Below are 26,922 nucleotides of genomic sequence, written 5' to 3' on the forward strand. Positions count from 1 at the left end.
ATACCAAGCTGTTTTCATTACTATTGCTGTATAATAGAGCTTGATGCCAGGGATGATAATGCCTCTGGGCGTTCCTTTAATGTATAAATTGTTTTGGATACCCAGGGTGTTTTGTTTTTATATTAATTTGAGCATTGTTCTTTCAAGGTTTGGGAAGAATGGTGTTAGGATTTTGATGAGAATTGCATTCAATCTGTAAATTGCTTTTGGTAAGATTGCATTTTATTATGTTGATCCTACCTATTCAAGAGCATGGGAGATATTTCCATTTTCTGATATCTTCTTTATTTTCTTTTTAAATGATTTGAAGTTATTGTGGAAAAGGCCTTTCAGTTCTTTAGTTAGTGTTACCCCAAGATATTTTATGTGATTTTTGGCTACTGTTAATGGCAATGTTTCTCTGATTTCTTTCTCTGCTTCTTTTTTTTTTTTATTTTTGTCCATAATACTCATAGTTCACTTTATTCTTTCTCAAGGTGCTGGCTTACAAACATACCAGAGTCAGAATGCCCACCATTTCTGCTGGGCCTCCAAAATTGTATCCTCATAGAATTCATTTCTTATTCATATTTATTGAGCATTACATTTTCTCTTCTTCTCTCCACCCTCTTCAATACTCAGAAGATCTTGTCTGTTTCTACTTTCTCCTTCCCATATAGATTAAATCTATGTAAGTCTTATTGTCCACATTGTTGTCTAAGTTATCTGGGATTGTGGTTTGTAGGCTGGCTTTCTTTGCATTATGTTCAAACACCACATATGAGTGAGAATATTTGATAATTATCTTTCTGTGTCTGGGTTACATCAATCAAAGTGATGTTTTCTAGCTCCATCCATTTTCCTGCAAAATTCAAGCTGTCAAGCTCTCGTTATTTTTTCTGCTGTGTAGTAGTCCATTATGTAAATGTACCACATTTTTCTTATCTATTTTTTGATCGAGGGACATTTAGGTTGTTTCCCAGTTCTGGCTATGACAAAAAAAATCTGCTAGTAACATAGTTGTGCACATGTCCTTGTGGCACCCACACATGTTAAAGAAACACTTCTAAAGCTTGAATCACATGATGAACCCCACACACTAAATAGTGGGAGACTTTAACACTCCCATCTTACCACTGAACAGGTCAATCAGACCAAAAAATTAACAGAGAAATAAGAGCACTAACAGATGTTATGACTCAAATGGACTTACCCGATATCTATAGAATATTCCATTCACACAGAAAATAATATAACTTCTTCTCAGCACCTCATGGAACCTTCTCAAAAATTGACCACATACTCGGTAACAAAACAAACCTCAACAAATATGAAAAACTGTAATAACCCAATGTACCTTATCAGATCACCATGATTTAAAACTAGAAGTCAACAGTACTACTAATTACAAAAAACCCACAAACGCATGGAAATTAAACAGTGTTCATCCAAATAGTCAGTGGGTCAAGGAAGAAATAAAGGGAGAAATAAAAGACACCCTAAAATTCAATGAAAATGAACACACAACATAATCAAATTCATGGGACACAATGAAAGCAGTTTTAAAAAAGAAAGTTCATAGCACTAACTGTCTACATAAAGTAGCTGGAAAAATCTCACACTAGTGAGTTAACAGAACATTTGAAAACTTTAGAACAAAAAGAAGCAAATTCACCTAAGAAAACTAGATGGCAGGAAATAATCAAATTGAGAGCTGAAATCAACAAGATAGAAATAAAGAAAACAGTATAAAAATCAATGAGAAAAAGAGTTGTTTCTTTGAGAAAATCAACAAAATAGACAAACCTTTATCCAAACTAACAAAAAGGCAGAGAGAATATCCAAATTAACAAAATCAGAAATGAAAAGGGGAACATAACAACAGACACAGAAGAAATACAGAACATCATCAGGTGATATTTTGAAAACACATGCTTTATAAACTTTAAAACTTAAAGGAAATGGACAACTTTCTGGATAAATATAACTTACCAAAATTAAATCAAGACCAGATAAACAGGCGTATAACTGCTGAAGAAATAGAAACAGTCATTAAAATTCTCCCATCCAAAAAAAAAAAAAAAAAAAGACCACCCAGGACCAGATGTTTTCATCTTAGAATTCTATAAGACTTGCAAAAGGTGCAGGCAGGCCCGGGCGACAGAGGCACCGGCAGGCAGGCCCTGGTGGCGGAGGCACCGGCAGGCAGGCCTAGGCGACGGAAGCACCGGTGCGCAGACAGTCCCGGGCGGCGGAGGCACCGGCAGGCAGGCCTAGGCGGCTGAAGCACCGGCACGCAGGCAGGCACGGGTGGCGGAGGTACCGGCAGGCAGGCAAGTCCGGGCGGCAGAGGCACTGGCGCGCAGGCAGGCCCGGGTGGCGGAGGCACCGGCAGGCAGGCCCAGGCGGCGGAAGCACCGGGGCGCAGGCAGGCCCGGGCGGCAGAGGCACCGGCAGGCAGGCCCTGGTGGCGGAGGCACCGGCAGGCAGGCAAGTCCGGGCGGCGGAGGCACCGGCGGGCAAGCAGGCCCGGGTGGCGGAGGCACTGGATGAAGGATAGTGCAGGCAAGAAACAGTGAAGCCCGCACTGAGAGCAGATTGCCCCGCTACAATGAAATCAAACCCAATAGATAGCATCGGTAAGAGGAGATGGGCAGACGCCAAGGCAAGAATTCACCCAACAATCTGAAAAACAACATGAAAACACCAGAACCCAATGATCTTACAACACAAGGACTTGAACACCTTAACACAGGAGAAGAGGAAAAAACTGACTTTTTGAAAGCAATAGAGTCCCTTAAACAACATGTAAAAAACGCCCTCATAGAAATGGATGAGAAGTATAACAAAAAGTTTGAAGAAATGAGTAAATACATAAATGATACCCTGGGAAGCCAAGAAAAAAACGATCAAACAGGTAATGCAAACAGTCCAAGAATTGAAAACTGAAATGGAAGCAAGGAAGAAAACACAAACTGAGGACCAGCTGGATATGGCAAATATAGGTCAATGAGCAGAGACTACAGAAACAAGCATAATCAATAGAATACAAGAGATAGAAGAAAGAATTTCAGATTCTGAAGACACCATAGAGAAAATAAACGGACTGATCAAAGAAAACACCAAAACCAACAAATTATCATCACAAAACATTCAGGAAATATGGGACACAATAAAAAGACCAAACCTAAGAATAATAGGGATAGAAGAAGGAGAAGAGGCACAGCTCAAAGGTCCAGAAAACATTTTTAACAAAATTATGGAAGAAAACTTCCCCAACATAAAGAAAGATATTCCTTTGAATATTCAAGAAGCATACAGAACACCAAACAGATTGGATCAAAAAAAAAAAAGTCCCCTCGCCATATAATAATCAAAACACAAAATATACAGATTAAAGAAAGAATATTAAGAGCTACAAAGGAAAAAGGACAAGTAACTTACAAAGGTAAACCGATCAGACTTACACCTGACTTCTCTATGGAAACCATGAAAGCCAGAAGGTCCTGGATAGAGGTACTACAGAAACTAAGAGACCATGGATGCAAACCCAAACTACTATACCCAGCCAAGCTATCGTTCACTATCAATGGAGAAAACAAGACATTCCAGGATAAGAACAAATTTAAACAATACGTTGCCACAAATCCAGCCCTACAGAAAGTAATAGAAGGAAAATCACAACCCAAGGAATCGAACATTGCCAACACTGCCTACAATAACCCAGGAATCTAGCGACCCTTCAACAGCACAACTCAAAGAAGGGAGACACACAAACTCTTCTACCAAAAGCAATAAGAATAACCGGAGTTAACAACCACTGGTCATTAATATCAATTAATATTAATGGTCTCAATTCACCAATAAAAAGGCACAGGCTAAGAGATTGGATACGAAAACAGGATCCAACAGTCTGCTGTTTGCAAGAAACTCATCTCAACCACAAAGACAGGCATCTACTCAGAGTAAAGGGTTGGGAATGGTCCTAAGAAAAAAGCAGGGGTGGCCATACTAATTTCTAACAAAACTGACTTCAAACTAAAATCAATCAGAAGAGATCGAGAGGGACACTTTATACTCATAACAGGAACAATTCATCAGGATGAAGTCTCAATCCTGAATATCTATGCCCCTAATATAAAAGCACCCACTTATGTAAAAGAAATACTGCTAAAACTCAAGGCAGACATCAAATCACACACACTAGTAGTAGGAGACTTCAACACACCTCTCTCACCAATGGACAGGTCAATCAGACAGAAAACTAATAGAGAATTAAAAGAATTGTTGGAGGTAATGAATCAAATGGACTTAAAAGACATCTATAGAACACTCCACCCAAATAGGAAAGAATATACCTTCTTCTCTGCAGCTCATGGAACCTTCTCGAAAATTGACCACATACTTGGAAACAAAGGAAACCTCCACAGATACAAAAAAATATCCGTGTCCACCTGTGTCTTATCAGATCACCACGGATTATAGTTAGAAGGCACCAACAATGCTACCCCCAGAAAGCTGACAAACTCATGGAAACTGAACAGTCAACTACTGAACCACACCTGGGTCAAGGAAGAAATTAAGAAAGAAATTAAAGTCTTCCTTGAATTTAATGAAAACAAAGAGACAACATACTCAAACCTATGGGACACGATGAAAGCAGCGCTAAGAGGAAAGTTCATAGCACTAAGTGCCCACTTAAAAAAACGGAGAAAGCATACATTGGGGACTTAACAGCCCACCTGAAATCTCTAGAAAAAAAAGAAGCAGACGTGCCCAGGAGGAGTAGAAGACTGGAAATAATCAAACTGAGGGCAGAAATCAACAAAATAGAAACACAGAAAACAGTCCAAAGAATCAATGAAACAAAAAGTTGGTTCTTGGAGAAAATCAACAAGATTGACAAACCCCTATCCAAACTAATTAAACGACAGAGAGAGAACACACAAATAAATAAGATCAGAAATGAAAAGGGGGACATAACCACAGACACAGAGGAAATTCAGAGAATCATTAGATCTTACTACAAAAGCCTGTATGCCACAAAACTGGAAAATGCAAAAGAAATGGACACTTTTTTAGATAAGTACCATATACCAAACCTAAACCAAGACCAGGTGAACGATCTAAATAGACCTGTTAGTCACGAAGAATTAGAAACAGTTACCAAAAATCTCCCTTCCAAAAAAAAGCCCAGGACAAGATGGTTTCAATGCAGAATTCTACCAGAACTTCCAAGAAGAGCTAATACCTATACTTCTTAATGTATTTCACAATATAGAAACAGAAGAGTCATTGCCAAATTCCTTTTATGAAGCTACAGTTACCCTGATACCAAAACCACACAAAGACCCAACCAAGAAAGAGAATTACAGGCCTATCTCACTCATGAACATCGACGCAAAAATTCTCAATAAAATACTGGCAAACCGAATCCAAGGACACATTAGAAAAGTTATCCATTATGATCAAGTAGGCTTCATTCCAGAGATGCAGGGCTGGTTCAACATACGCAAATCTATCAATGTAATCAACCATATAAATAAACTGAAAGAAAAAAACCATATGATCATTTCATTAGATGCTGAAAAAGCATTCGACAAAATTCAACACCCCTTTATGATAAAGGTCTTGGAGAGATTAGGGATACAAGGGTCATACCTAAATATAATAAAAGCTATTTACAGCAAGCCGACAGCTAACATTAAATTAAATGGAGAAAAACTCAAAGCCATCCCACTAAAATCAGGAACACGACAAGGATGTCCACTCTCTCCATACCTCTTCAATATAGTGCTTGAAGTTCTAGCAATAGCAATAAGACAACATAAGGGGATCAAGGGGATCCATATTGGAAAGGAAGAAGTTAAGCTTTCATTATTTGCAGATGATATGATAGTATACATAAGCGACCCCAAAAACTCTACCAAAGAACTCCTACAGCTGATAAACACCTTTGGTAATGTGGCAGGTTACAAAATCAACTCCAAAAAATCGGTTGCCTTCCTATACACTAAGGATAAGGAAGCAGAGAGGGAAATCAGAGAAGCATCACCTTTCACGATAGCCACAAATAGCATAAAATATCTTGGGGTAACTCTGACAAAGGAAGTGAAAGCTCTATTTGGCAAGAACTTTAAGTCTTTGAAGAAAGAAATTGAAGAGGACACCAGAAAATGGAAGGACTCCCTTGCTCTTGGATTGGGAGGATCAACATAGTAAAAATGGCAATTCTACCAAAAGCAATCTATAGATTCAACGCAATCCCCATCAAAATTCTTCACAGATCTGGAAAAGACAATAATCAACTTTATATGGAAAAACAAAAAACCCAGGATAGCCAAAACAATCTTATACAATAAAGGATCGTCTGGAGGCATTACCATCCCTGACTTCAAACTCTATTACAGAGCTACAGTACTGAAAACAGCTTGGTACTGGCTTAAAAACAGAGAAGTCGACCAATGGAATAGAATAGAAGACCCTGACTTTAGCCCACAAACCTATGAACACCTGATTTTTGATAAAGGAGCTAAAAGTATACAATGGAAAAAAGAGAGCATTTTCAACAAATTGTGCTGGCAAAACTGGATGTCAATCTGTAGAAGAATGAAAATAGATCCATATCTATCACCATGCACACAACTCAAGTCCAAATGGATTAAAGACCTCAATATCAGTCCAAACACAGTGAACCTGATAGAAGAGAAAGTGGGAAGTACTCTACAACACATGGGCACAGGAGAACACTTCCTACGTATAACCCCAGCAGCACAAACACTAAGGACATCATTGAATAAATGGGACCTCCTGAGACTGAGAAGCTTCTGTAAAGCAAAGGACACTGTCACTAAGACAGAAAGGCAACCCACTGACTGGGAGAAGATCTTCACCAACCCCGCAACTGACAAAGGTCTGATATCCAAAATATATAAAGAACTCAAGAAATTAGACCGTAAAAGGTCAATCAATCCAATTATAAAATGGGGCACTGAGCTGAACAGAGACTTTTCAACAGAAGAAGTTCAAATGGCCAAAAGACACTTAAGATCGTGCTCAACTTCCTTAGCAATCAGGGAAATGCAAATCAAGACAACATTAAGATACCATCTTACACCTGTCAGAATGGCTAAAATCAAAAACACCAATGATAGCCTCTGCTGGAGAGGTTGTGGAGATAGGGGCACTCTCATCCATTGCTGGTGGGAATGCAAACTTGTGCAACCACTTTGGAAAGCAGTGTGGCAGTTTCTCAGGAAAGTCGGGATCAACCTACCTCTCGACCCAGCAATACCACTATTGGGAATATACCCAAGAGATGCCCAAACATACAACAAAAGTATATGCTCAACTATGTTCATAGCAGCATTGTTTGTAATAGCCAGAACCTGGAAAAAACCTAGATGTGCTTCAATGGAAGAATGGATGAAGAAAGTATGGAATATATATATATTAGAGTACTACTCAGCAGTAAAAAACAATGACTTCTTGAATTTTGCATACAAATGGACGGAAATAGAAAACACTATCCTGAGTGAGGTAAGCCAGACCCAAAAAGAGGAACATGGGATGTACTCACTCATATTTGGTTTCTAGCCATAAATAAAGGACATTGAGACTATAATTCGTGATTCTATAGAAGCTAAATAAGAAGGTGAACCCAAAGAAAAACATATAAGCATCCTCCTGAATATTAACCTTCATCAGGCGATGAAAGAAGACAGAGACAGAGACCAACATTGGAGCACTGGACTGAAGTCTCACGATCCAAAGGAGGAGCAGAAGGAGAGTGAGCACGAGCAAGGAACTCAGGACCTCGAGGGGTGCACCCACACACTGAGGCAAAGGGGATGTTCTATCGGGAACTCACCAAGGCCAGCTGGCCGGGGTCTGAAAAAGCATGGGACAAAACCGGTCTCGCTGAACATAACGGACAATGAGGACTACTGAGAACTGAAGAACAATGGCAATGGGTTCTTGATCCTATTGCACGTAATGGCTTTGTGGGAGCCCAGGTAGTTTGGATGCTCACCTTAATAGACCTGGATGGATTTGGGTGGTCCTTGGACCTCCCACAGGACAGAGAAACCTGCTTGCTCTTTGGGCTGAGGAGGGAGGAAGACTTGATTGGGGGAGGGGGAGGGAATGGGAGGTGGTGGCGGGGAAGAGGCAGAAATCTTTAATAATTAAATAAATTAATTAATAAAAAAATTAAAAAAAGACTTGCAAAAAAAGAACTAATACCAATACTCCTCAAATTATTCCACACAATAGGAACATAAGGAACATTGCCAAACTCTTTTTATGAGGCTACAATTACCCCGATACCCAAAACACAGAATGACATTACTAAGAAAGAGAATTACAGCCCAATCTCACTCATGATCATTTATGCAAAAATACTAAATAAATTACTGTTATATTGAATACAAGAACACATCAGAATTGTTATGTTTAGGACAGCTTCATCTCAGAGATGCAAAGGTAGTTCAACATACAAAAATCATCTCAATAGATGCCAAAAAAGCTTTTGACAAAATACAACATCCTTTCATGATAAAGGTCTTGGAGAGATCAGGGATACAAGGAACACCTAAACATAATTAAGGAAATATACAGCAAGCCAACAGCCAACATCAAACTAAATGGAGAGAAACTTCCAGCAATTCCACTGTAATTAGGAACAAGACAAGGTTGTCCACTCTCTCCATATCTATTCAATATAGTTCTTGCGGTCCTAGCTAGAACAATAAGACACCAGAAGGAGATCAAGGGGATAAAAATTGTAAAAAAAAAGAAGTCAAACTCTCACTGTTTGCTGACGATGTAATAGTTTACATAAGTGAAGAAGACACTAGAAAGTGGAAATATATAACATGCTCTTGGGTAGGGAGAATTAACATAGTAAAAAAAGTAATCTACATATTCAATGCAATGTGCATCAAAATCCTAGCAAAATTATTCACAGAACTTGAAAGAATGGTACTCAATTTCATATGGAAAAGCACAAAACCCAGGATAGCCAAAACAATCCTGTACAATAAAAGAACTTCTGGAGGCATTACAATCCCTGACTTCAGACTCTACTACAGAGCTACAGTACTGAAAACAGCTTAGTATTGGCGTAAGAACAGACAGGTTGACTAATCAAACTAAATAAAAGACCCGGATATCAATTCACACATGTTTGAACACCTGATCTTTGGTAAAGAAGCAAAAAAATATTAAATGATAAAAAGCATATTTAACAAGTGGTGCTGGCATAACTGGATATCAAAATGTAGAAGAATGAAAATAGACCCATATCTTTCACCATGCACAAAACTCAAGTCCAAATGGATCAAAGACCTCAAAATAAAGCTAGATAGACTGAACCTTATAGAAGAGGAGGTGGAAAGTAAAATTGAATGCATTGGCACAGGAGACCACTTCCTAAATATAACTCCATTAGCACAGATACTGAGAGAAACAATTAATAAATGGGACCTCCTGAAACTGAAAAGCTTCTGTAAAGCACAGGCCAATGTCAACAAGACAAAATGACAGCATAAAGAATGGAAAAAGGTCTTCATCAACCTCACATGAGACAGAGGTCTTATCTCCAAAATATACAAAGAACTCAAGAAATTGGTCACCAAAAGAACACATAATCTAAAAAAAAAAGATTGAGTACAGACCTAAACAGAAAAATCTCAACAGAGGAATCTAATATGGATGAAAGACACATAAGGAGATGTTCAACAACCTTAGAAATCAGAGAAATGCAAATCAAAATAATTCTGAGATTCTGTGTTACTCCTGTAAGAATGCCAAAGATCAAAAACACTTATGACAACTTATGCTGGAGAGATTGTGGGGAAATGGGAACACTTCTGCATTGCTGGTGGTAATGCAAGCTGGTACAACTCTTTTGGATGTCAGTGTGATGATTCCTCAGAAAATTAGGAAACAACCTTCTTCAAGACCCAGTAATACCACTTTGGGGTATATATCCAAAGGATGCTCAATCGTACCACAAGGACATGTGCTCAACTATGTTAATAGCAGCTTTGTTTGTCATGGCTAGAACTGGGAAACAACCTAAATGCCCCTCAACCAAAGAAAGGATAAGGAAAATGTGGCATATTTACACAATGGAGTACTACACGGAAGAAAAAAATGACAGCATGAATTTTGCAGGAAAATGGACGGAGCTAGAAAACATTATTTTGAGTGAGACAACCCAGACACACAAAGACAATTATCACATGTACTCACTCATAGGTGGTTTTTGAGCATAAAGCAAAGATAGCCAGCCTACAAACCACAATCCCAGATAATCTAGACAACAATATGGACACTAAAATAGATTTACATAGATTTAATCTACATGGGAAGCATAAAGTAAAAACAGACAAGATCTCCCAAGTAAATTGGGAGCATGGGAACCTTCAGGGAAGATTGAAGGGGAGAGGAAGAGAGGCAGGAAAGGGAGCAGAGAAAAATGTAGAGCTCAATAAATATCAATAAAAATGTATTAAAAAGATAAAAAATTAGAGGCATGCATAAATTTTCTTTCTTACATGGGCAGCCTATCCATCTGATGGTTTTCTGGGGATCCTCTTTACAATTATAGACTCTAGGAACTGATCAAGCCTCTAAAAAAAAAAACTCTGTTGTGATTGCCTATCTTAGGACATATATATCCTGTCTCTCCTGAAGAGAGTATAGAACTTGTCAGTGACTGATTCTCTGTGGTTACCAGTATCAGCTACTGACTAAGCTCAGGAACCTCAGATAAACTTTTCCCTCATACTGAAGTTAGGGTGGACCCTTGACAGGAAAAGTGTCAGTAATTGATATGGAACTAAGTGCAAGGGGATCCAGGCTCTGTCACAGGTAAGCACTCTGATTGTCCAAGCCCCTCTCCTATTCTTGAGGACTGCACATATAAATCTAAGAAGTTATAGGCTTGAGATTTTTTATCAAATTCTCTCCATTACTGTATTTCAACTTCATGTCTTCTGTTTCTCTGATCAATTAGATAATTCTATTTCTGACTACTGTACACTAAACTCAATGTTCAGCCCCTCATCTAGAGATAAGGGATGGCTTACTGTGTGGTAATGGCAACTTCATATTCACCTCTAGAAACATATCTAAGGAAGAGTTGTCCTCAAAGTCGACTTGGTGTTAGTGGAAGTGACAGCCAAATATTACTGTGAGGAGCACATTGAGGGACATCACAGTCAGACACACAGCACTCCCTGATTTGTGCTCAGGAACAACTTTAAAGCTCATTTCCAGCAGGAGGCACACAAAACACAGGAACTCAGGGTCAGCCCAGGAGCCGGTGCAGAGAGTGGCTAAAAACGGGTTTATTTCCTTTGGGACCTTGAACTTCCCCCAAATATATCAGTTTCCTTTAAAAACCAACAGCATCTGTGTATGTAAAGAATCTACAATGCATTGGGGGTAGACTTTTTTATCTGAGCGGAAAATAAGGGAACAAACTTTCTGCAGGTAACATAAGAAAAAAGAAGTACATGCTTTCCTGGTGGTAACATTCTCTTTTACTTCTTAAAAATACCCTCTGAAAATCACTCTCTACATAGCTACCTTCACAACATACAACAACGTATCTCCCTTACATACAAAGGTCTCTCTCTTGCACAATTAAATATTTCAACATTCAGTTACATCTCTTTTCACATGGCTACATATTTTTCTTTTATATACATTTATCTTCTACATTTCTTTTCTATACAGCTTCATTTTCCTTGCCTCCACACAGTTACAAATATAAACACAGCTATACATCTCATTTACCTCTCTCTCACACAATTTAGCACTTTACGCAGTTCCTAGGCACAGCTCCTACATGTAGAAGCAACTCTTTCACACAGCTCTCTCTCACACATTTGTACACACACACACACACACACACACACTTCTACATGATTCAATTCTCTTCATTCACTCAGTATTACTCATTCACTCTCTCACACTTCTTCCATGCTTCATCTCTCACTCAGCACATACTCTCTTCACTCACATTCTGCAGCTGCTCTCACATAGTTCCACACAATCATCCCTGTCTGTCTCCATACTGCCACTGCTGCTCCTCAATGCTGCTCTCTTATAGACTAAAGTCTAGACAATATTGTCACATTTTCATTGCCCATCCTATTCTCACACCCCATAATAAACCATGTAGTTTCTCTTAGGTCAGCAATGTCACACTACCCATGTTTGTAGCTCTAAGTTGGCAATGACTCCTGGAAAGAAAATAGCATTTAAACTTAAGACTTAACAATGACTATGAATTAGTTTGACCTTGAGTGGTAGGGAGCCCATGCAGACTAAAGTTTCTTCAAGCTCTGACCTTTGATGAGCAACAAAGAACACCCAGGAAAATCACTACTTTTGTTGTCTCTAGGGCCATCCTAATATTTGCCTCCAGATGCCACCAAACTGATTTGAATCTGCTCTGATGTCCAAAGCTTGCTGTCTGTGTAAAAGACCATCTTTGTGACTGAGAACCTATGTAAGTCTGAGTAATGCAAAATATCCTATCATTGTGTCTAATCGTCAAAGTTATACAGTTTAAACAGAATTCATCATCTTGACCAATCACAGCTACATGCATGCCCGAATAAAGGTAAAACCCTTGCCAAAGGGTCACAGAATGAACCCCACAGCTGTTCTTAGGGAAGAAATGAAGTGGCCCATGAGAGAAATTACAGACAGGAGCAACTGTTACACAGATAGTAACCACATGGCCTTTCTAGGGTACATTTGTCTGGGGCATCAAACTGCTGCACCTTCCCATGGCCCCATGCATTAGAGTTTGAGGAATCTTGAAGGAATCTGGAGAATTTGTTCTGATGAGAGACAATGCTCCAGTGGGATTCTCTGTTTCAGTCTTTGGGATTCAGACAGGAGCCCACAGGCAATCTTGGCCCAGTGACTAAATTCCAAAATCATTTCACATCTAACCTGATTCAGTCTTTATAGGTGTGAACCTCAAACTCACCGAGGTCTGAGCTCTTCTTGATGCCAGTAAGTATCTGTTTTCTTTCAGTTTTCAATTTTTTATTTGACAGTTTTATAAATAAATGTAATTAACTTTAGTCACCTTGACTCTCACTCTCCTTTCTTATTCTGTCCCTCTTTTGTAAAAGACATTCTTTTCATCAGCATGTCTCACTTTGTCACTCTTTTTATTTGTGACACATTGAATTTAATTAGAATTTTATGACTGAGTATAGGTAGGAACTTGGATAAATAGACAAAGGGGAAATCATAAGCAGGATACATTACATGAAAAATATCTACTTTCAATAAAAGTGAAAATGATAATTCTGGAATGAAGCACTTTTAAATCAAATCAAATTAAACCATACTTTTTTGCCTCATGGAAAAATATCAGGAGTAATTAATTGTATAAAGGCTTGGATTTTCTTAGAATCTTAACTTAAATAGTAACACAGGATTCTGGAGAATTGGCTGTTCATCCTGAGAACATGTTTCCTGTGCCCAGCACACACAGCAGCTCACAACTCTAACTTTTCTTCAGTAATGTCCAACACCCACTTCAGGCCTCCAAAAGTTCCAAGCATGAACAAGGTGTGCTGATAAATTTGGAACACAAAATGACTTTAAAAGTAAAATAAAATAAGACAATTTCCTCTGATAGTCTGGCTTATTGAGCAGAAGCCAAGAATCCCAGCACTCAGGAGGTGTAGGCAAGGAAAATTAGCAGGACAAGGCTAGTCTGAGTACACTACTATTTCCAGGGAATGTGGGAGAACTTGGGACCCTCTTTCAATCAGGAACAAAAGAAAAACATGAGGATCTATTACATAATCTTACTCCCATTGTTACTTACACAGTCCTGGTTAAACTAATAATGTCACAAAAACCACCTGGCACCCAGAGATGACATCCTCCTCCTAGTTGTTGATCTTCAGAGACAACCTACCTGACCTGAGAGAAAAAGGGATAAAGTCAGGTTGACAGTGTGGAGTTGTCCAGTCAGCATCGCCTAAGAACCACAGCCATTATTCCTTGCAGCTGAGCTCTGTGAGCCTTGAAGTTGCAGGGATGCTGGTGCTCATGGCAGACAATGCCACTTCTGTGTAAACCTTGACAAACCAACCTACAAGGGATGTCAGAACCAGAAGGGGGCACAATGGTACCAAGAATGCCTAGTAAAAAGATGATGTTTGTGTGGAAGTTACTCTGTATTCTTAGTTAAAACCTACTAGCTGATCTATACCTGCTGTGATTAACATGTGATGTTTCCATGCTCAAGAACAGTAAAAATTTACTAAAATTTTCAGAGGCTTAAATTTTCTTGTTTATTTTCATTTATCATTTATGTATTTTTAACATTTTGTCATAAAAAAAATAAATTTTAATGTGATGTATTATAATTACTGATTTCCATCTTCTAACTTTTTATAGATCCTTCCTTTCTCCCTATAATCCAGCTCTTTCTCTTTGTAGAAAGCAAACACATAAACAAAAAGTGTTTAAAAATAGGATTAAAACAAGCAAAAATACACAGATCACAGAAACACACACAGAAGGAGATGAGAGAGAGGGAGGGGGGAGGAGAAAGAGAGAGAAAGAGAGAGGGAGAGATACAGAGACAGAGCAGAGACAGAGAGAAACTAAACTACAACAAACCAAACCACAAAATTTTAAACAATTCAACTCTGGAAACATAGTACTAAGCAAAAACATATTAGATGAAAAGAAATGCAGTATAAATTGATATGACAGGAAATATCTGCAAACGTACAATTGAGATCATTTTGTGTTGGCCATCTATTCCTGGGCATGGATCCACCCTTAAGTGTGGTTAATATACCCAACGAGACTCAATTACAGAAAACTAATTCTTCCTTTGCAAGCAAAAATTGCTGAAACTTCTTGCTTTGGGTTGAGAGCTTGTGTCTGTCTGTCTGTCTGTCTCTCTCTATCATCAGTGGAAACCCATTTGGATGGAATCTTTGCAGGCATATAGCATGCTTTCATAATCTCTGTAGGTTCATGTATGCTTCAGTCCTGTTATGTCTCTAAGATATTTTCCTTAGGACACCCAATCTGCTCTGGCTCCTACAATCTATTGAGTTTTTAATTGTTTCCAGTCTAACTATTGAGTTATTGGGGTCAACTAAGGACAATTTCAATACCTCATACTGATTTTTACCTGTTGGGCCTCTCTAACCATTAACTCATAGAGAATCATTCTAATTTGACATTGAGATGATAAATTAATAACTCATGTATTTGGAAAGCAGCACTGTTCACATAGGCGGGTACCTCTGTTGAAAGGCTCACAGGTTAAAATAAAATTCAAAGTTCATCCTTGTACTTTCTACTCAGATTTCTCCAATAATCCAGATAATCACAGATCAGGATAAGAACAGACCACTGAAATAGCACTAACTACTAAACTACAAGTCTTATCTAGATATAACAAGGTTTGCCTACAGTTTTTTTTTTTAAATTCATTAGTTTTTATGTAAACGCTCTGTCATCATGTTATTATCTTAAAACAAAAAAAAATATTGTCAACCAAAGAAAACTGCAAATTTAGAACAAGGCAATTATTTACTCTTTATTATTTCCCCATGTTTTGTTATAGAAAAAATAAATGTTATTTATATTTCTCTTCATTCCATAGAACACTTAACTTTACTGTAAGCAATCTAACTTCACATGGCAATGCAACACACACTCCCTGTTGTCTACATCTTTATTTTTTTACTTCTACTGCAAGATCCTATATTTACACATAGCTTTCTTATCACCCCTAATTTTGGATTGCCTCTCACCCATTGCTGATTTCTCAATTCCCAAGTGCCAGTTCATGCTTGAGACTTTCTTTCTCCAGGGTTCCCCTCTGGTTTTCTTTCCTCCCTGTTTTATTATACTTCTCCATTAATACCTCAGGCCCTAATGACACATTTCTAGTCACTTGGCTTCTACAAATTAAACTCACAAAGCAAGTATTCAAATCATGGAATTACATATAAGTCAGAATATAAAGCATTTATCTTCATGGACTTGAGTGACCTCATTCAGCATATTTTTTCCAGTTTCAACCACTTATTTATAGAGTTCATGATTCTTGTTTTACTACTGAGTAATAGCCCATTGTTTATGTGCCCCAGCTTTCATTGTCTATTTGTCCTTTGTTGGAAATCTATGTTGATTCCATTTCCCATCTGCTGTGAATAGAGTAACAATAAATATTGATGTGCAAGTGTCTCTATAGTAAGATGTAGAGTCTCTTGAGTATATACTTGGAGGTATAAAGCTAGAGCACAAAATAATTTTATTTATTATTTTTGATGAAATTTCCAAAGTCAGGACACTAGTGTATACTGTCATCAACAATGCATGAGGATCACCCTTTCTCCACAACCAAGTATGCATTTGTTATCATTTATGTTCTTGTTCATAATCATTGTAATTGAGGTTAAAATAGAATTAAAGTTGTTATGAACTGTATTTCACTGTGAGCTAAGGATTATATTATGTAGACTATAGAGAAACCAACCAGGAATTGAATGGAAAATTCTCCCTTCAGCTTCCTTTCCTAATGCGGGAAGGTGTTATTCCATCTACATAGGAAGAAAGGACATCAATGATCATATAAAGTACCAAATCTTGTAGTCTTTAATAACAGCTTTCCAGTAAGATATACCCATTAGTGCCTGAGAGGTATGTGATGACCAACTTTATTCTAATTATATTCTTTGAGTAATTCATTGTAAATATTCATTCCAGGTAAATATGTTTAAAAGCCCATGGCTTGGGGTAACATGGGCCCTAGTAGGCACTACCCAAGTTTCATTTCTATTAGTCATGTTGTCAAATTGCAATATAAATATTTATTTTTACAACCAATAGATTAGTCCTGCTCTCAGTCATGATCACAAGAACTTCTGTGTACAGTGGGTAATAATTAATGTAAACATTCATACCTGGTCAAAGTGCTAAGAATAGGAGACAGAGTACTCATCCTCAGATGAGCCATCTTTATCCACTTTGCACCCAAAACTCAGGGAACTTCACAGAAAAGATGGGATCAAATTTAAGAACCAGAATATGTGGTGGGTAGCCATGCAATGTTGTCTTCAGGACTTGACATAGCTACTACATCTATGAACTCTTAGCATCTATAGCTACCAGCTAATGATCTCAACAAATCAAGTAAGTCAACATTACAGCATGAGAGTCTGTGAAGTAACTTGAGTCAGTAAAGATGTCAACTTGTAAGCTTAGCAATTTGTTTTTAATTGCTTTGTATCTACTTGGTAGAAATGAGAATTGAATTTCATAAGCTGTCCTCCAAGGTTCTTACAGGCATCTTGGTTTATTGTGCCATGTTTCACAACTGAATGCAATGGAAAAGCTTAAAAAATAATAAAAAATTGAGTCTCTGTCTCTATCTCGATCCATCGCCAGATGAAGGTTCTAAGGTGATATGTAAGATATTCATCAGTATAGGATAGGATCATTTCAGGTTCCCTATCCTCAGTTGCCCAAGGTACCACCTGGGGACCTCTCCCTGGACACCTGCGAGTCCCTCTAGAGTCAAGTCTCTTGCCAACCCTAAGATGGCTCCCTTAGTTAGGATATATACTTCGCTGCTCCCGTATCCATCATATATCCACTATATCCCAACCATCCCAATCCCCCAAGCTCCTCCCATCCTCCCCTTCTCACGTTTCTCACCCCATTTCCCCTTAGCCCTAAGACACCTCACCCGCAATTTCCCAGTTTTTGCCCTGCAATCTTGTCTACTTCCCCTATCCAGGCGGATGACTATATGATTTTCTTTGGGTTCACTTTCTTATTTAGCTTCTCTAGGATCACAAATTATATGTTCAATGTCCTTTATTTATGGCTAGAAACCAATTATGAGTGAGTACATCCCATGTTTGTAGGGACATAGCCCCACCCATTGGGGGCGTGTTTGCCTCGGGCTAATGTTTACGGATAAATCTGCCGGGCGGGAGCCCAGCAGCCCTTTTTTTCTCTTGCTCCGCTTTTCCAGTGCTACGCGGGAACCTGTGGTCCTGTAAGTCTATTTCCTTATTAAAGCTGTATATATCTATATAATCTGTCTACATTCATTTGCTCCGCCACATTTGGCGTCCCAACGTCGGGCTATTTTGCCCCCGACCCGGCACAGGGGGGGCGCAAGCTCCACCTCCCCGGCCCCGGCGCGGCGGGCGAGACGGGCCGGTGGTGCGCCCTTGGCGGACTGGGAGAGGCCTCGGGATCCCACCTCGGGCCCCCGCGACGGGGCCCTTCACCTTCATTGCGCCACGGCGGCTTTCGGACGAGCCCCTGACCCTCGGCTAGTTGCCTGAGCTCAGGAAGGCGATTTACAGCGCGCTCCCTGCTCGCTTTCCCTTCCCCCACTCCAGGCCACTACAGTTGCAGAGCAGCGACCCCCCACAGAGCAGTTAATAGCTCCCTGCTTCTTCCAAACCTTCACTGCCTGATTTAAGTGAAGCACCCGCGGTTTTGAAGTAAAAGCCACCAACCCCTTCCCTTAATAGGCAGTACAATAATTTTTGTTTTGAGTTAATTGTTTCAGACCGGCTCTGGCTTAGACCACGTGGACTCAGGTGCATTTCTTTAGCCACCACTGGCAGGAAAACTTCATTACAGGTACATAATTTTCTTTTATAAATAAGAAAAATGTCTGAAAACATTACCATTCAAGACTTTAACAGCCTTTTCAGTTGTACCATGTGGGAGATTTTACAAGAAGTGTCTGTCAGCCCACAGATATGGATCTTTCTGGGATTCGTAGTTTTCCTTGGTACTGTATGGTTTGATAATAGAAATATGATAAAGTCTTTACGAGACGAGGTTGAACGCTTAAAAACAATTGAGAATGACAACAATCTTCTCAAAAATCAGTTTGAAGTTCTCCAGGCAGAGAACAGATCTTTGTTTAACACAACTCGACAAACTGAAAAACGCTTAAAAACAATTGAGAATGACAACAATCTTCTCAAAAATCAGTTTGAAGTTCTCCAGGCAGAGAACAGATCTTTGTTTAACACAACTCGACAAACTGAAAAAAACTTAGAAGAGGTACAGGCTGATGTTGAGGAGAAATTCATTACTATGGAAGAGGGAACAGCTGATTTGGATCGTAAGCTTCAATCCCTTTCTGAAACATTAACGGCTGATATTAAGGAGAAATTCATTACTGTGGAAGAAGGAACAGCTGATTTGGATCGTAAGCTTCAGTCCCTTTCAGTAGGAACAGAAACATTAACTGAGAGAATCAAAACTGCTGAATGTGACAATCGGATTTTGTCTAAAGCTTATGACAGATTGACAGAAAGATTATCTGTACAAGAAGGCACGGTATATGCTATAAAACTTATGTCCAAAGATGAGACATTATCTCTAATGGACAAACTTCATACTTTAGAATCCTCAATGAAGGCTTTAGAACATAATTCTGGACAGGAGATTCAGACATTAAAGAAGGCAATGGTGAATAGAATTGAAAAGATTGAGGAATTTCTAAATTCTGAGGAAGAAGAGCAAGAGGTAGAAAGGCATATTTTAACTAAATCTGTGGGTAAATCCCTCCGGGACAATTCCCACAAAGCTCTACCTACAGTTCTACCTGCCTTTCCAGTTGTAACAACTGAGAAAGTAGTTGGTTCCAGAAACCCTAGGGTCATCAAGGAAGATACATGGGAACCTGTCCGTATGAATGATCTCAAAGAAATTAAACAGGCTGTAATGACTTTTGGAATGAATGCCTCTTTTGTTAAAGAGATGCTAAGATCTTGGGCCACGACGAATAGGGTCACGCCCAATGACTGGTTTCAACTGAGCTCTGCTGTCCTTGAGAGTGGAACGCAATTGAAATGGAAATGCTTATTCAGGCAAGAGGCTAGACTTTTAGAACAGCAGGAAAGAGCAAAGGGAATTGAGATTTCCATAGATCAAATTTTGGGAGAGGGGCTATTTTCTGAGCCTCAGGAACAAGCTAATTTGGATGAAAACATACTCTCTGTGTGTACTACAGCAGCCTTAAGGGCTTGGGACAGGGTGCAAGACCCAGGACAGAGGATGGAATCATTTGTCAGAGTTAAACAGGGTCAGAGAGAACCCTTTAGTGACTTTTTACAAAGAATAACTAAAGCTGTACAAATAGGGATATCTGACCCAGAAGTAAGACGTATAATGATCGAGACTTTGGCTTATGAAAATGCAAATGTGGAATGCAAAAGGATTTTGGGACCTTTAAAGCTCAGATCAGCGCCATTAGAAGAATGGGTCTTGCATACACTAGATGTTGATACATTTGACTATGGCACTGAAGCATGGGTAGAAGAAGCAATTTCCAATGGTAAAAAGAGACATCAGAATACCAAATGTTTTAATTGTGGCAAAATGGGTCATATGAAAAGGAATTGTAGACAACGGATTTTCAGAAATAATAATAATGCATCTTCTAGAAATAACAGAAATAGGAGGACTCAGCCTTCAGGTTTATGTAGAAGATGTGGAAAGGGCAGACACTGGACGAATGAGTGCAGGTCTACAAGAGATAGACAAGGCAACCTGATACAGACGGGAAACGTGAGAGGGGGGGCCTCACAGGCCCCCATGGCAAACATGGTTCAGTCATTTCCAGTTACTACAGAGAACGTGACTCGTCAGGACAATTAGAAAGCCCCATGCCTACTGTTACAAGCAATAATGATCAGAAAGATGAGTTCCGTGTGTTTTGGCAAACTTCTATAAATGACCAAAGACCAAAGCTGAGAGTGTGTGTAAATGGCATTTTTATTACTGGCCTGCTGGACACAGGTGCGGATGTAAGTATCATTACCCCAGAATCTTGGCATCCATATTGGCCTCTTCAGAATGTAAATGTTCAGCTCCTGGGAATTGGAACCCTATCTCGAGTAAGGCAGAGCACGAGATGGGTTGAATGTATAGGTCCAGAGGGACAAATAGGAAAATTAAGGCCATATGTAGCCAATATTGCAATGAATTTATGGGGTCGTGACCTATTACAACAATGGAATACCCAAATTAACATCCCTGCTACTTCTAGAGCCTATATTTCTGGGGATAATATTAAAAGATATTACAAACGGAGAAAACCGGCCATTCGGGCTGTACAAGAACAAGCAATTGATGTCCCTTCAGAGATACCAACAGCCTTGCCTTTAAAATGGTTGACTGAGAAACCAATATGGACAAAGCAATGGCCTTTAGCTGAGGAAAAGTTACAGGCTTTAGAACAGTTGGTACAAGAGCAATTAGATGCTGGACATATAGAAGAATCTACCAGCCCTTGGAATTCTCCTGTATTTGTGGTTAAGAAAAAATCAGGTAAATGGAGAATGGTGACAGATCTCAGGGCTATCAACAAGGTTATTCAACCTATGGGCCCTCTGCAATCTGGAATTCCTTTGCCCTCTTTATTGCCAAAAGGATGGCCTCTCATAGTTATTGATTTAAAGGATTGTTTTTTCACTATACCTTTACAAAAAGAAGATAGAGAAAAATTTGCCTTCACAGTGCCTACTTATAATAATTCTCAACCTTCGAGGAGGTACCACTGGGCCGTCCTCCCCCAGGGTATGTTAAATAGCCCCTCCCTGTGCCAATATTTTGTGAATCAACCATTGCAAATAATACGCAAGAAATTTCCCAAATCGATAGTATATCACTACATGGACGACATTTTGTTATCCGATTCAAACATGGATACCTTTACAGACTGTTTGAAGAAATAAAAATACTTTTACCAAAATGGGGATTGCAAATTGCTCCTGAAAAGATTCAGAAGGGAGATTCTGTTAATTATTTAGGTTATAAAATAGGTTTACAAAAAATTAAGACACAAAAGGCACAAATTTGGAGAGATCGCCTACGGACTCTTAATGACTTTCAAAGACTATTAGGGGACATTTCCAGTCTACGGCCAGCTATTGGGATAACACCTGATCTAATAATTCATTTGAACAAAACCTTGGATGGTGACAAAGATTTAAACAGTCCCAGAGAATTAACAGCTGAAGCAGAAAAGGAACTGACAATGATTGAGGAAAAATTACAACAGGCGCATGTGGACAGGGTAAATCCAGAGCTCGACTGTATTCTCGTCATACTACCATCAAAAATTTCCCCTACAGGAATTTTAATGCAGAGAGATGATATTATCTTGGAATGGATCTTTTTACCACATAAACCAAGTAAGAAACTGAAAACTTATGTAGAAAAAGTCTCTGAGTTAATTATAAAAGGCAAGTTGAGACTTCGTCAACTAGCAGGCATAGACCCAGCAGAAATTATAGTGCCTTTCACTGCTGATGAACTAAAGAAATTATGGGAAGATAATGAACCATGGCAAAGAGCTTGTGCTAATTTCTTGGGAGACATTAATAACAACTATCCAAAAAGCAAGAGGCTTAACTTCATAAAGAGAACTTCTTGGATTCTTCCTCGAATCGTCCGTGATACTCCAATAACTGGAGCCCGTACGTTCTATACTGATGCCAATAAATCAGGGAAGGCAGGTTACAAATCAGAAGACTTGGGTAAGGTGGAACAAAGTCCTTATGATTCTGTCCAGAAGGCAGAATTATATGCCATTCTTATGGTGCTAAGGGATTTTAAAGAACCTATTAATATAGTTACTGATTCACAATATGCAGAAAGAGTTATTTTACATATTGAAACTGCTGAATTTATACCTGATGATACAGAACTAACCTCTTTGTTTATCCAGGTACAAGATTTGATTAGGAACAGGCTTTGCCCTATGTACATAACACACATCCGATCCCATACGGGTCTGCCAGGTCCTCTAGCACAAGGTAATGCAGAAATTGATCAATTATTGATTGGTAGTGTGCTACAAGCCTCTGAATTTCATAAAAAACATCATGTTAATAGCAAAGGTTTGAAGAAAGAGTTTTCTATTACATGGCAACAAGCTAGGGAGATTGTAAAGAAATGCCCTACTTGCTCTTTCTATAACCAAACGCCACTGCCTGCAGGGGCTAATCCAAAGGGCACCCAAAGGAATGAAATCTGGCAGATGGATGTGTTCCACTTTGCAGAATTTGGCAAATTAAAATATGTTCATCACACCATTGACACGTATTCAGGCTTTCAGTGGGCAACGGCTTTAAGTTCAGAAAAAGCTGATTCAGTTATCACTCATTTATTAGAAGTCATGGCTATTATGGGTATACCTACACAAATAAAGACAGATAATGGTCCTGCTTATGTCTCTAGAAAAATGAAACGGTTTTTTGATTATTACAATATCAAGCATGTTACAGGTATACCATACAATCCTACAGGTCAAGCAGTCATAGAAAGATCAAATCGAACTATAAAGGATATGTTGAACAAACAGAAAGGGGTGGAAAACACCCCCAGAAATAGGTTACATAATGCTTTGTTAACCTTGAATTTCCTCAACGCTAATGAGAAGGGAACATCGGCTGCAGAAAGACATTGGATAATGGAAAAGTTTACTGAACTAAATCAACCAGTTTATTTCAAGGATGTGCTGACCTCACAATGGAAGCCAGGAGATGTGCTGCGTTGGGGAAGGGGATTTGCTCTTGTCTCCACAGGTGAGGAAAAATTGTGGATTCCAACAAAATTGATAAAGGTTCGTTTTGATGAAGAGAAGCCAGTTGGGAAAGATAAATAACAATTCAATCACATGGATGGCAATCATACTGATGGTAAGTAATACAAATAGGTTGGGGGCAGGGTTCTCTTCTTATCTCCACAGGAAAATACCCATCTTCAAAGAATTTAAGGTACCCCCAATATTTAATTACTGATGAAGGGACTTGTTCTGTAAGTATTAATTTATATATATATATATATATATATATATATATATATATATGTCTTTCTTTGCTTTTCCTCATATCTGTGTCTTTCTTTATATGTCAGTATATGTCCTTGTTGTTAATGTTTAAATTTCCCATAACAAGCAACAAATTTTCCTACAGTAATCTTTGAAGTTTCCAGGATGAAGATGGGGCCCCACAACATCAACTCCATCTGGTTTTTATGACGTCATGATTTTTTTTTAAAAAAGCGCTAATATTAGACCTGTTTTTTGGTACCAACTACAAGAGACAATTTCGAATGGTGCACATTTTTGACAACACTCTGGTCGGACCTTCTCAAAATGCTCTGAGACTAGTTACAATTTTCTTAGGTCAAAGGTTAATTTGGGAATTTTACCATCATTTGCTTTCACAGGACCCCCTAAGAAGAACGTCGCCCCCATGTCAGCTAGAAGCAATCTTAGAGGACGACGTCCCCTCTCCCAACAGAGTTTGCCCTCAGGGTTGGGGACATCTTTTAGTGGTTGGTTTAGGGTTGAGGGGATGGGGTGATAATTTTTTGAAAAAAAAAAAAAAAAGAGAGAAGAGGAAGAAGAAGGGGGATTAACTGGTTTTTTGGGATGATTGGTATTTGTGAATTACTGTTTATAGAAAATTGTACTGGTACTGTTTCTTGTATATTGATATGTTGAATATTGAATGTGAGTGTTCCTACCTCTATTTTTGTATGAGTATGCTTATAACTTTGTCTATATTGTATTGATACTTCTACCATATTACACTGTACATTTCTACCTCTGATACTATGACATTGTTTACAGTTGAAGATCATTGTCTTCATATATTGCACAGTTGTTTATTCTTTTAGTCTTCAAAGTTAGATAGGTATTGAGAATTATATGTTTGTCATATTTATTTTTAAGTTTATTAGGTCTTTTAGTTACATAGAGATTATATTTAGTATAGATAGTATGATCTTCAGCCTCTTCGAAGAGCTGTAGAAAATGGCCTTTAATCTAACCTAAAATTTCTATGCCAAAGAGACACAATTACTTCTGGCAACACCACTCTACTCCCGAGAGAACGTTGAGCACCAAAGACACTCCACTGGGAGTTTGTCTTCTTGGCAGAACTGGCCTTTGGGTTAAGAAAAGCCCATACCTCAACTTCTGACAAAGATACAGAATATCCCTAAGTGGATGAAACAGGATTGTCTTATCTTGCCAAGACAGGGTAGGATAGTCCTAAGAAAGTTCCTTGCCTTTAATAATGGTATGCCAGTTATGTTAGGCCTTAGCCAAAGTTGGTTGACTCAACATTGCAAACGAGACTTTGGGTGATTGCTCAGGTAGTCAGTTGTCTCTGTCAATTGTTGCACATTTTGGATATCTCTCGATTGTTAAGTAATCTTTATTCCCTTCTCAGATCTTTGACGGAGTTGAAGATTATATAATTGTAGTTACTCTCTATGTTATTTAGACTCCTTGAGATAGAATGTTTAGCAAAAGTTTTGTTCTCAATATTGTTTGTTATATTTATTATTTGTTATTATTGTATATAGTTGTATTTGGTTTAGTTCTATCTTATTTAGACAAAAGGGGGAGATGTAGGGACATAGCCCCACCCATTGGGGGCGTGTTTGCCTCGGGCTAATGTTTACGGATAAATCTGCCGGGCGGGAGCCCAGCAGCCCTTTTTTTCTCTTGCTCCGCTTTTCCAGTGCTACGCGGGAACCTGTGGTCCTGTAAGTCTATTTCCTTATTAAAGCTGTATATATCTATATAATCTGTCTACATTCATTTGCTCCGCCACACATGTTCCTCTTTTTGGGTCTGGGATACCTCACTCAAGATAGTGTTTTCTATTTCCATCCATTTGCATGCGAAATTCGAGAAGTCATTGGTGATGGATCGAGATAGAGATAGAGACTCAATTTGGAGCAATGGTCTGAGCTCTTAAGGTCCAAATGAGCAGCAGAAGGAGGGAGAACATGAGCAAGGAAGTCAGGACCATGAGGGGTGCACCCACCCACTGTGACAGTGGAACTAATTTATTGGGAGCCCACCAAGGCTAGCTGGACTGGGACTGAATAAGCGTGGGTTGAAACCTGCCACACAGTCTCAAGCTTTTATAGAACATAAAACCATACTGATACAATATTCCCTTTCATAGGCCATTGGATATCAACTTGGTGGTCTCCTTTGTTCTACAATGTGTTTGGGGTTTTGAATGGTTGAGTACTTGTGAACATCATCAGTTGTGCTTGTCTATCATCTCACTTTATCTTCAGTGTTCACTGTTACAGCTTTATCAAACAACAGCAAAGAAAAGATTATGTTTCATGGAGATCTGGAAATCAACTGAGGTGCAATTCACTATTCATTCTGGAATTATATACTCAATATCACCTTAGACAACAAAGGAAGCAGAGACAGTCATATATTATGCAGAGAGTGAGCATGTCAGTGATTTTCTGGTGAAGGGAGGAATCTATGTCCATAGATAAAGCAGAATTATGCCAACTACCCTATAAATGTGCTTGAACTTGACTCCAATCATATTCTGTATTATTATATGGAAGAGTAGTCCCACAAATCCATTTAAAGGTAGAACAGCACTGAACACTAAGTTGTTGTCTGAGGTTTTCTGTCCTGCCCAGTTCCTTCAATTGTTAAGTTCCAGAGAAAATCATAATGGTCTACATTATCTATATTAGCTCAGGCTTCTTATTAACTCTTATAACTTATATTAGCCCATTATTCTTGTCTGTGCTAGTCACATGACTCGGGACCTTTTTCAGTGTGGCAGTCATATCTTGCTTCTTCTATGGTGGGCTCACAACTGTGTTCTCTTCCCAGAATTTTCCTGTTGTCATTAACCCACCTCCTCTTCCTGTCTGGTTGTCCCACCTATACTTCCTGCCTGGCTACTGGTCAATCAGCATTTATTTAAAATATAATTGACAGAATATAGACCATGGTAGCACAACAGTTCCCCCACTTTATCATAATTTTTTTAGGAACATCCATAGACCACTTTTTTGGGAATGTGGACATAGTTTTCC

The sequence above is a fragment of the Chionomys nivalis genome, chromosome 10 (genome assembly GCF_950005125.1).
Source record: "Chionomys nivalis chromosome 10, mChiNiv1.1, whole genome shotgun sequence".
NCBI lineage: Eukaryota > Metazoa > Chordata > Mammalia > Rodentia > Cricetidae > Chionomys > Chionomys nivalis.